Raw genomic sequence first — 12,662 nt, 5'->3', positions numbered from 1 at the left:
GGTTAAATGGTGCCTCTAAGTTTCTTATTGGAAATTTCACTCATAAATTATTCTCACAGCTGACTTCAATGCCTTGGTTTGATTATTTTTTCCCATGGCCCTCTTATAGGTGACCTCTAACCTGGGTTAGCCAGGTCTATTCAGTGTCCCCCAAACACATCCTATGCATTCTTGTTCCCCAAATGTGGAAGATCTCCCTCACTCAATTCCTAGCCACCCTTGGAGGCTCAGTTCAAATCTCACGTCTTTGTACAAGGGCTTCCCTGACCATTTTAATCCTGAATCATCTCTCCATCTTCCGAACTTACAATTCTTACTGTCTGTAACATTCACTTCACACTTAACACATTCAGCCCTGTGACAAGAAACTCTCTGATGGACTCAGAACTGTTCAAACAATGGAAAGAGAAATACAGAACAAGTAGGGTTTCTACTGAAAGGGCTCTGGTTTGCAGTCAGCCTGGCTCTGAAACCGAGTTCTGCTACTAACTTCCTTAGTTGCCCCCTAACAAGTTACTTAACCTCTTCAGCCATTAGTTCCCTCAATTATAAAATGAGGGAAATGGTCTGAGGTTCCATTTAACTCCAAATCCCATAATCCTCTGGATACAGGAGAGTGGCACAAACCTGCTAAAATTAACGACAGGAAGGCTAGATTAGTCCAAAATGAGTTGAGGTTTGTAGAAAATAGTAAGGATGACAATATCTGAATAATATCTATATCTGAAGCAAGTAAAAGAACAAGAGTTAAGGGGCGGGTGCACTGTTCATTATGAGAGGGTAGGCAAGTAACAGTAGCACTCAAGCTCCAATTTTGCTTCCATCTTTTCCATCAAGGAAAATTCTTTAATTGAAAAGGGTAGAACAAACATAGTTTAGATGAAATTAGAGCCCCAAATATATGAAAAGATAAAGTACCCAACAACTTTAAATCAATTAACATCTCTAGGCACAGAAGATTTATATTCTAGAGTACTGAAAGAAAATATGAGTGTAATAACAGAACCACTGTTAATAAGCTTTGACAAGTGAGAGAATAGGAAAGGCTCTAGAAGATGGGGGATATTTTAAGAAATATCCCCAATTTTCAAAAAAGGGGAGAAAAGGGGGATTCTGGACATTTTAGCTTGTGTAAGTTCCAGGCTGTTCCCCAGCAAAATTCTAAAACAAAGAATTAAATAAATGGATTTGAAGCACTTAGAAAAGTGTGCAGTGATCATGGAAAATAAACATTGACGAATGAACCTATTTCCTTCATTGATAGAATTATTGTATTGGCAGAACAGAAAAGTGTTGTCATTGTAGCATGTTTTGATTCCAACAAAGTTTAATGAATTCAGACTTTAAGTTATCTGTACAAAAAACTGGAAAGAATAGTACAGAACAAGGTTGTGTAATGGAAAGAGTGCTGGAACTCAAGTCAGAGAACTTTGGTTTGAATCTGTTTTATTACTTCCTTCCTACCTGGGTGACCTCTAATAATGAGCTTGTGACAAAATCTCTCACAATATCCTTGTGAATGAGACAAAGTCTCATAATATCCTTGTGAAATTGAGGTCAAACGGAAGTATAATTAAGTGTAATTGTTGCTGGTTGAGCAAACCTACCCACTGAGTGTTGCTTACTGGATTAATAGCAATGTGGAAGCACTTTTAGTGCTAAGTCACAGGGCTCTATACTTGGTCCTGTCCAACATTCTTCTGCATGACTTGGATGAACGTGTACAAGATACACTTGTCAAATTTACTGATGATATGAAGCTGGAAGGAATAGCTAATTCATTGAGTGACAGAATCAAGACTCAAAATTATCTCCACAGGCTGAAAAGATAAGCTGAACCAGACAAGATGAAATTTAGGAGGGATAAATATGAAGACAACTAATAGACATTAAGTCAACAGGCCAACAAGAGTTTATTAGCACTTGTTAAGTATGTCAGGCACTGTGCTTACTTTACTAGGGATACAAAGAAAGGTAAAAACAGTTCCTGTTCTCAAGGAACTCAAAATTTAATGCAAACAATTATGCTAAAAACAAGATATCTATAGGATAAACTGAAGAAAACCTTAGAGGGAAGGCACTAGTTATTAAGGGGGACTGAAAAAGGCTTCTTGTAGAAGGTGATCTGAGACTTTAAAGAAGCCAAGAAACCCACGAAGTAGAGAAAAGGAGAACATTCCAGGCATGGGCACAGTCAATGCAAATGAACTGAGATCATTTTAAATGTGCTCTACGAATGCTGTGAGCTAGGAAGCTGGTGTCCACTGGATCACAGACTATATAGAGAGGATGAAAATGTACGGAGATTGGGAAGGTAGGAAGAGACCAGATTATGAAGGACTTTAAAAGCCAAATAGAGAAAAGGCAACAAGCATTTATTTATCCAAACAAAGGATTTTATATTTGATTTTGAAGGCAATAGAGAACCACTAGATTTTACTGAGTGTGGAAGTGACACAGGTCTACACTTTAGAAAGACCACTTTGGCTGAATAAGGCAGAAACTCAGCTGAACTCTCCTAAATTTACCTCCAAACAACTATAAAATAATGCCTGAAAATGAATTTGGGAGCAGTATAACCAACAAAAGGACAAGGTGAAACAATTTTCCATCCCAAGACAACTTAGAAGGTTGGTAGGAAAGGTTTATCTCACTTGGGTAAAAGGGGAGTATAGTCCAGTGCAGTCAGTGTTCAGGTAAGCCAGCAACAGGCTGTACCCTGCAAAACATCAGTAAGGCCCTGGCCCCTGGTGCAAGTCAGAGCAGCAGGCCAGCAGCAAGGTCCCTTGCCCCTGGCACAGTACGCCAGTGGGGAGGTCCAGCACCCCGGTACAGCAAGAAACTTGGGAGCAAAGCCCAACTTAAACATAAAATTAAAAGACACAAAAGAGGCTGGAAAAATGAGCAAAAGCAAGAACAACAAAAGACTCTGAGTATAGAAGTTACTGTGGTGACAGAGAAAATCAAAACACAAACTGAGAAGAGGACAACAATGTCAAAACACCTAACGTGTGAAGGCTCAGAGAAAAATGTGAATTGGTCTCAGGCCCCAAATGAAGTGCTCAAAAAGGAGAGAGTAAGATAAAATAAGAGAGGCAGAAGAAAAATTGGGAAAAGAAATGAGAGGAATGCAAGAGAGTCATGAAAAAAGAGTCAATAGCTTGGTACAAGAAGCACAAAAAATAGAAAAAGATATACAAAAATTCACTGAAGAAAACAACTCCTCAAAAAATTAGAATTGGCAAAATGGAAAAGGAGTTACAAAAGCTCACTGAAGAAAATAATTCCTTAAAAATTAGAATTGGGCAAGTGGATGCTAATGATTCCATGACACATCAAGAAAATCGAAAGAATGAAAAAATAGAAGAAAATCTGAAATCTCTCGTTGCAAAAACAACTAACCTGGAAAATAGATCTCAGAGAGAGGTAATTTAAGAATTATTGGACTACCTGAAAACCATGTTTTAAAAAAAAGAGCCTAGACATCATATTTCAAGAAATTATCAAGGAAAACTTCCCTGATAGATTGAGAGGGTAAAATAGAAAGTGATAAAATCCACTGATCACCTCTTGAAATGAAAACTTCCAGGAATATTATAGCCAAATTCCAGAGCTCCCATGTTAAGGAGAAAATACTGCAAGTAGTCAGAAAGAAACAATTCAAATATCATAGAGCCACAGTCAGGATTACACAGAATTTAGCAGCTTCTACATTAAAGCATTGGAGGGCTTAGAATAAGATATTGTAGAAGGCAAAAGAGCTAGGATTACAACCAAGAATCACCTACCCAGTGTTATTGAATATAATCCTTCAGGAGAAATAATGGAAAGATCACTTTGGCAACTGACTAGAAGATGGATTAAGGGAGAGACTTAAGGCAAGGAAACCAATGAGAGGGGTATTGCAATAATCCAGACATGAGGTGATGAGGGCTTACATCAGGGTAGTGGCAGTGCCAAAGGACAAAATGGGGAGATATGGAAGAGAGATGTTGTGAAGGTGGAATTGACAGAACTTGGCAAAAAATTAAATATGGTAGGTGAGAGCAAGGATTTAAAGATGACACCAAGGTTGTGAGGTTGGATGAATGGGATGATAGTGGTGCTTTAAAAAGTAATAGGGAAAATTAGGGGATGTGGTTGGAAGGGAAAAATGAGTTCAGTTTTGGAAATGTTGAATTTAAGATGTCTACAGGACAGCTAGTACAAAATGTCCAGTAGGTAGTTGGAGATGCAATACTGGAGGTCAGGAGAGAAGTTAGAGCTGGATAAATAGATCTGAGAATTATCAGGATAGTGATGACAGTTGAATCCATTGGAGCTGATGAGATCACTAAGCAAAACAGTATAAAGTGAGAAGAGAAGATGGCCCAGAAGATGACCAGGACAGCCCCTTCAGAGAAACCAGTGGCTAATGGTGTGACTTGGGTAAAAATGGAGTAAAGGAAACTGAGAAGGAGTAATCAGATTGGTAGTAGAACTAAGAGAACATGTCATGAAAACCCAGAAAGAAGAATGTATCAAAGAGAAGAGGATGATAGATAGAACCAAAGGTTGAAGGTCAAGAAGAATGAAGATTTCAAAAAGGCCATGCTGATTTAGAAATTGCTGATAACTTTGGAGAGCACAATTTCAGTTGAATGATGAGGTCAGAAGCCAGACTGCCAGAGAGTTAAGAAGAGAATGAGAGGAAAGGAAATACAAGCATTAATTGTAGACATCCTTCTCAAGAAGTTTAATCACAAAAGGAGAAGGAGAGGATGAGCTGAGTTACCCAATTGGCTGAGTCGCCATTCAGGCAGCTCGGACCACTCACAGGTTGTATTTGTCCTTCATTCTTGAAGAGGACCATGACATCAGAAAGATGATGACATGACTTGCAGTTGACATTGTTTGAGTGAGGGAGGGCTGTGCAAGGTCACCAGTCTCACTTTCTCCTCCAGAGCCATCTGGCTCCAGTGGCCAGATATTCATCAGGACTACTGGAGACGGCCCAGGATGCAATGGGAGACCCTGGCCCTTTTAGGCTAAGGTCTTTTCAGGTTCTCACTTTGAAGTAACGCCCATTCAGTGAATAGGCTTCTTTAAGAAGTGAGTCAAGAGATGGCCCCCTTAATTTAAAAAAAAAAAAAAACAGTTCAAACTGGGAGGGGAAGACCCTCAGGGTTGCTGGCCAGAAGAGAAACAGTTACTACTTACATTCAGTCTGAGCCAGAAAGGCCCAAAAAATAGCCAGTAAACGGTGCTTGGGTAGGGACCTATTGCTGTCCAATCTACATCCTGGGCCATCTCCAGTAGTCCTGATAAATATCTGGCCACTGAACCCAGGTGGCTCTGGAGGAGAAAGTGAGGCTGGTGACCTTGCACAGCCTTCCCTCACTCAAAGTCAAGTGCAAGTCATGTCATCATCTCTGTGATGTCATGATCCTTTTCGAGAATGAAGGACAAATACAACCTGTGAGTGGTCTGAGCTGCTTGAATGGGGACCCAGCCAGTTGGGTAGCTCAGCTTGTCCTCTCCCTCTTGTTGTCCTCTTCAAAGGAAGGTAAATTTTGATGGCTGAAAGATGCCTAGTTAACTTGGGACTTACCGGCTGGATACCTTACCTTTCCACTTTCCTTTTTCCCTTCCCACTTCCCTTCCCTTCCCTTTTCCCTTCCTTTTCCCTTCCCTTCCCTTCCCTTCCTTTTCCCTTTCTCTCTCTCTCTCTCTCTCTCTCTCTCTCTCTCTCTCTCTCTCTCTCTCTGTCTGTCTCTCTCTCTTAGACCTTAAAACCTATTTTGCTCTGGAGCTCATAGATTGGACAACAATAGGTCCTGCCCAAGCACCACTTACTGGCTATTTTTTGGGCCCTTCTGGCTCAGAATAATGTGAATAGTACCGTTTCTCTTTTGGCCAGCAACTGAAGGCCTTCTTCTCCCAGTTTGATTTTTTTTTTAATTTTTAATTAAAGGGACCAATCCTTGACTCACTTCTTAGGGAGGCCTATTCACTGAATGGCCTCACTCAAAGTGAGAACCTGAAAAGACCTTAGCCTGAAAGGGCCAGGGTCTCCCAATGTGTCCTGGGCCATCTCCAGTAGTCCTGATGAATATATGGCCACTGGAGCCAGATGGCTCTGGAGGAGTAAGTGAGGCTAGTGACCTTGCACAGCCTTCCCTCACTCAAATCAAAGTCAAATGCAAGTCATGTCATCATCTCCCTGCTGTCATGGTCCTCTTCGAGAATGAAGGACAAACAAAAGGGAAGAAAGATACAGAGAAATAGTTAGATCAAGTGAGGGTTTTTTATGTATGGGGGAGACACAGTCATGTTTGTAGGCAACAGGGAAGTAGCCTGTGTTGTAGTATATTGGTAAACATATTTATTATTAATATTAGAAATGTTAGATATTAGAAATACAAGTGTAAGGTCTCCTGCATCTTAGGTAGACTGTCCTTGAGGAATTTATAAAAAAGCATGGGTAAAAGTCACATGGAATGAGAAGGAATAGAGGAACAACAATATGCATTGGTGAAAGGAGTACCTATATCACAAAATCATTAATCCACCCAAGCATCAAATATAAAGTCTACATTTCGGGCTAAAAAAACTGTACAAGAATGAAAGGCACAGCCAAATGCTGTTCACATGAAAACTACCTGGAAATTTTTGTTGATCATAAGCTCGATAAGCCCAAGGTAGAACAGAACTATTTAAAATCTAATGAATTTTTTTGGCATGTTAATAAAAATAGTGTTCAAAGGAAGTAAGAGTTCTACTGTACCTATACTTATCAGACTACATCTGGAGAATGTGTTCAGTTCTGCGTATCACATTTTTAAGTAGAACACTGACACACTGGAATGGGTCCAAAGGAAGGGCACCAAGATGGTTAGGGATCTGAAAACTAATTCACCTGAGCAACAGTTGAAGGAACTAAAGGAACTAAAAAAATGTTTAATTTAGACAGGAGAATATTTAAGGCAGATGAGATAAATGTCTTGCGAAATATGAAAGACCATTATCATGTAAGAGTAATTATACTTATTCTGTATAGTTTCTGAGGACAAAAGTAAGAAACAATTGTTGGAAATAACCACGAGGAATATCTTGATTCAATATAGGATAAATTTACTAACATTCATGGCTACTCATTAATAGAATATACTATTTTACAAAGTAGCAAGGCTCCCTGTCACTGGAAGCATTCAAGTATTAGATAAACTTGGGGATACAATTTTTCTTCCAAAGCTAACCTGTATTTATTGTTTTAATATCTACAAAAAAACTTTAGATATATCACCTCATTTGATCATTACAATTATCCCTATTTTATAGATGAGGAAGCTGAGGCTCAGGAAGGCAAAGATCCCCTCCACAATCTGGCTCCAATCTATCTTATTTCATATTACTTTCCTTAATTTTACGTTCTAGCCAAACTGGACAGTCTACAACTGAAATCTGCCTCTTTACAACTTCCACCTACTAACTAGTGCTGTCCTTTGGGGCCAAGCATAAGTCTAATCCTTCCACAAGCCAGTCCTTCAAATACTTGAAGATAGTTATCATGTCTTCTCTTCTCCAGGCTAAACATCTTCACCCCACATTATTTGAAAACCCTTTCCCAGGTTGGCCACTCCTCTGGATGTTGTCCAGCTTATCAATATCTTTCCTAAAATAGAACACAATACCATAGATACGGGCTGACTGAGATAAAGTAGAGGTATACACTATTACCTTTGGTTGCTATATCATACCACCAATTCATACTGAGTATGAAGTTCTCTATGATGTAGAGATCTTTTTTAGATTAACTTCTTGCTAGCTACACATTCCCTATTTCTATCTGCAAAGTTAATTCTTTGAACACAAATGGAATATAATAGGGAATAACTGGGCCTTTAGTTTTGGCCCAGTATTCTAGACTATTGAGAAGTACTGACATCCTATCATTCAACATGTTAGCTGCTCATTCCAGTTTTGCGGCATTTGCAAATTTTACAAGTATGCCAGCTATGATTAAAAATTTAAATGGCATGGAGCCAAGCACAGAATCTACATCATTCTATTAAAGACCTTCTTAGAAGCTGACATCCAGTCATCCGTGATTATTCTTCAGGTCCATCTCTCACTTGAACCTGTTTTCTCATATGTAAAATGGGAATAATATCTTTCCTTCCTCTCTCACAGGGTTATAGGTATAAATGAGCTAATGTATGCAAAGTACTTTGCAAACAGTAAAGTGCTGTCTATGAGTCATTCTTGGGTGCTTAATAAGTGTTTATGGAATGGAGGTGACTGGCGCTCCTTGTCATAATGCCAGCAAGTTTTAGAGGTGACATTTGAACCCAACTCTCACTGGATTGCAAGTATAACAATTTGTATTCCACTACAACGCTTCTCAAGAGCTGATAAAATCATCTTACTTTCACCCCCATCTACCTCCCTCAGCCAAAAAATAAGTAACAAATCTGTAAACCAATACTTAGATACACAAAGAGAGCAGCCCTTTTAAAGATTCCCCACTCCCTGCAGCTAGGAGGTGCAGTGGATAGAGTGCCAGCCTGGAAACAGGAAGATTCATCTTCTGACTTCAAGTCTGACCACTGATATTTACTAGCTGTGTGACCCTGGGAAAGTCATTTAACCCTGTTTGCCTCAGTTTTTCTCATCTGTAAAATGAGCTAGAAAAGGACATGGCAAACTACTACAGTATCTTTGCCAAGAAAACTCCAAATGGGATCACAAAGAGTTGTACCAGACTGAAAACAACCGAACAGCAGCCTCCTCACCAGTTAATAATTTTGTAATGTTGACAATCATGCCTCCTAATATCTGTCTTACGAATCAGACTTTCTTAAAGAAGGATATATTACTGTGAAATAAAAAGAGCATTGGGCTAGGACTCTGGAAACCCAGATTCTCTCCCAGCCTTTGCAACTAACTGGTTGTCTTGTTGTTGGACAAGTCACTTTATATCTCTTGGCGTCAGTTTCTTCATCTGTAAAATGAAAGTACTGAATTGTCTGATTTCTTAGCTCTCTTCCCAGTTTGGCATTACAGGCGTCTTTCTGAAGCATGAATCACAGACTTACAGAGCAAGAACCACAAAAGTGTCTATAACTCCACCTTGAAGCAGAGTCCAAAGTGAAAATTGCACTGTAAGAAGGTCTACTTTGGGGGGACCACAGCCAAGCTTGTAACATTTTACGTAGTTAAGATTTAAATTCCACGGACCACCATCACAGAAAAACCAAAAGACAAATACAGATTTCTTCACGTTCCCTACCAATATATCATAGTTTAAACCCACAGGGGCCTCTTTTAGATCCGCAGAGACAATTTAGCATTCATGCTCCATATAATCATAGTTCCTCTAACAAGGATGCCTATTGAAATGGTGGCTTATGTGATGTGATATGCATACCAAATTTAATAAGAAATGGAAAATCATTAATTTACCCAGGTTAATATCTATTAAGAGTTGAGAATAAAGATTTTCCAGTACTACTTAGGCAGGATTTGAACTAGAGATTGAGTCAAGTTCTTGAAACTTCTTTTTAAGAATACTATGACTTTTTAAAAAATCATTATTTTTAAATCAACTTAACAAATTCTTATCAGCTTATTTCACTCTGGGTCCTCAGTGCAACAAGGCAATCCCATTGATTTTCCCTAGTTGATTTCCTCTCCCTTGAACCACAGTAGCTGTTTCAAACTTTTCCTTCTCTCTTCAGGCCTCCCATACCATTCCCTGCACCCACTCTTTCTGCTGGAACTTTGATTCCCTCTTCACTAAAAACACTGAGGCCATTTGCTGAGAGCTCCCTGTCTTCATCTCACAACCCTATGATGTCAGTCCTCTGTTGTCTATATCATCCTTCCCACCAGTCTTTGATGATGTTGACACTGTGGCCCTTTCTCTTGCCAAAGCCAATCCCTTTCCAGGCATGTACCTCTGATCTTCTCCCATCTTCTCCAGCAGACTGCTCCATGATATTCTCCAACCCTTTTCTAATCTTTAATCTTTCTCTATTGTTTCCTTCTATGCTTCCTACAAACATGGCTGAGTCACCCTCATCCTGAAAAATCCCTCACCAGATCTTACCACGCTCTCCCGCTATCACCCTCTACCCCTTCTCTTTTCAGCTAAACACCTTGAAAAAGGTACCTACAATCTCCTCTCACTCTCTTCTAAACCCCCTGCAATCTGGCATCTGACCTCGTCATTCAACTGAAATTGCTCTCTCCTCTCTAGGTTTTCATTACTATGTTCTCCCATTACTCTCCTCCTACGTGTCCTACTACTACTTCTCAGTTTCTTTTGCTGGATTTTCTTTCTTGCCATGCCTATTAACTGTGGGTGTCCCTGAAGGCTCTGCCCTGGGCCCTCTCCTCTTTTCTTTCAGTCCTGTCTCCCCTATTTTCATGAGTTCAATTGTCAGCTCTATATAGATGATTCCCAGATCTACCCAGCCCCAATCTCTCTGAATCTGCCTATTGTACATTTTGAACTAAATGTCCCATAGACACCTCAAAGTCAACATGTCCAAAACAGAATTCATCCCCTTCCCTCCATTTTTCAACTTTCCTATTATTGTTCAGAGTATCACTGTCCTTCCAGTCATCCAGGCCCTCAATCTCATTGTCTTCCTCAATTCCTCACTCTCACTCACCCTTACTATCTAATCCATTGCCAAATCTTGTTATTTCTGAATTCACAACATCTTTCATACTGCCTCTCTTCATTCACACAGCAACCACCCTAGTACAGATCGTCCTCACCTCTTACCTAAGATTACAATGGCCTTTTAATTAGTATCCCTGCCTCTCTCCACTCTAGCCCGCCCTCAGTCTCCAAAGTGATATATCTAAGGTTCAGTTAGGTCAGTCAATAAGCATTTATTAAGCATCTACTATGTGCCAGGTACTGTTAAGCGCTGGAGATACAAAAAGAAACAAAAAATAGTCCCTGACTCCAAGGAACTCACAATCTAATGGAGGAGACAACAAGAAAACAAATATGTACAAACAAGCTATATGCAGCAGTGATGTGAGACTGAAATACAGACAGATCTCTGCTGGCCCCATAAAGACCCAGAAAACCGCAAATGGATATTAGCTATTTTGTATTGTATTTTTATTTATGTTGTTTAATATTTCCCAATTACATTTTAATCTGGTTGAAGTAGCATTTCAAAGTTTTGCAAGCCCATGCTCATTCTCAGGTTTGACACTTTTGATATACAAGATAAAACTACAGGATAAAGAGGAAACAATTTAAAAGCTGAAGGCTAAACAATTAAAAGGGGTTGAGAAATCATTCCTGCAGAAGATTTTATTTGGGACTTGAAGGAAGCCAAGAAGTCTGATAAGAAGGGAAAGCATTCCAGGCATGAGAAACAAGGGAAAATGTCTGGAGCTGAGAGATGGGGTGTCTTGTTCCAGGGACAGCAAGGAGGTCAGTGTCATTGGACTGAAGAGCATGTGAGGGGATAAGATGTAAGAAAACTGGAAAGGGGGGACGCCTAGGTTATAAAGGGTTTTGAATACTAAACAGGATTTTATGTTTGATTTTGGAGACAATAAGGAGCGACTGGAGTTTACTGACTACAGGGTTGACATGGTTAATAGGTGCTTTAGCAAAAACACTTTGGTGACTGAATGCAAAATGGATTGGAATGGGGAGAGACCTGAGGCAGGCAGACCTGTCAGCAAGCTACTGAAATAGTTCAGGCATGAGGTGAAGAAGGCCTATACTAGAGTGATGGCAGTGGTAGGAGAGAAAGGCTCTCTTATTTAAGAGATGTTGCAAAGGTGAACTTGACAAGGTCTTGGCAACAGATTGGGGGTGGGGGGTGGGTGATGAAAGATACTGAGGAATTGAACATGACTCTCAGGTTGTGAACCTGGGAGACTAAGAGTATGGTGCTGCCCTCTACAGTAATTGGGAAGATGGAGGGTGGGGAAGGTTTAGGGCAGGGGTGGAGAACCTATAGCCTCCAGGTCACATGTGTCCTTCCACTGAGTCCAAGTTTTACAGAATAAATCCTTTTATTAAGGGGATTCATTCTGTGAAATTCAGATTCAGTCAAAGGGACACACTTGAGGACCTAGAGGGCCACATGTGGCCTTGAAGCTGCAGGTTCTCCACCCCTGGTTTGGGGGAAGGATAATGAGTTCTATCTGAGTTCTACTTAAGTTTAAAATATCTACTGGCTATCCAGTTTGAGATGTCTGAAGGGCAGTTGGAGATGTGAGACTGGAGGTCAGCAGAGAAGATGGGGCAGGATAGGTAGACTTGAAAGTCATCAGCATAGAGATGATAACTAAATCCATGGGAGCTGATGAGCCCACCAAGTGAAATGGTATAGAGGGAGAAGAGAAAAGAGCTCAGGATAGAACCCTGTGGGACACCTAGGGTTAGATGGCATGATATGGATGAGGATCCAGCAAAGGGAAGAAGCAATCTGATAGGTAGGAAGAGAACCAGGAGAGAGTGGCATCCCAAAAACCAAGAGAGAAGAGAGTATCAAGAAAAACAGTGACCGATCATGTAAAAGGCTACAGAGAGAGGTAAAGGAAAATAGGGACTGAGAAGATATCATTGGCTTTAGTAACTAAGAGATTACTAGCAATTTGCTGAGAGCAGCTTCAGTGTAATGATAAAGTAAGAAGGC

At 40.1% G+C, this 12,662-nt stretch overlaps 1 protein-coding gene across 1 annotated transcript in view; it reads right to left on the bottom strand.

Moving 5' to 3' along the window:
• The window catches only part of GTF3C4 (general transcription factor IIIC subunit 4), a 34,753-nt gene that overhangs the window by 15,797 nt on the left and 6,294 nt on the right, over positions 1–12,662 (bottom strand). The gene's annotated exons all lie outside the window — the stretch shown is intronic.

Source organism: Trichosurus vulpecula, chromosome 3 (assembly GCF_011100635.1).
Source record: "Trichosurus vulpecula isolate mTriVul1 chromosome 3, mTriVul1.pri, whole genome shotgun sequence".
NCBI classification, from domain to species: Eukaryota; Metazoa; Chordata; class Mammalia; order Diprotodontia; family Phalangeridae; genus Trichosurus; species Trichosurus vulpecula.
The sequence above is the reverse complement of the archived record's forward strand: the minus strand, read 5'-3'. Positions and strand labels throughout refer to the sequence as shown.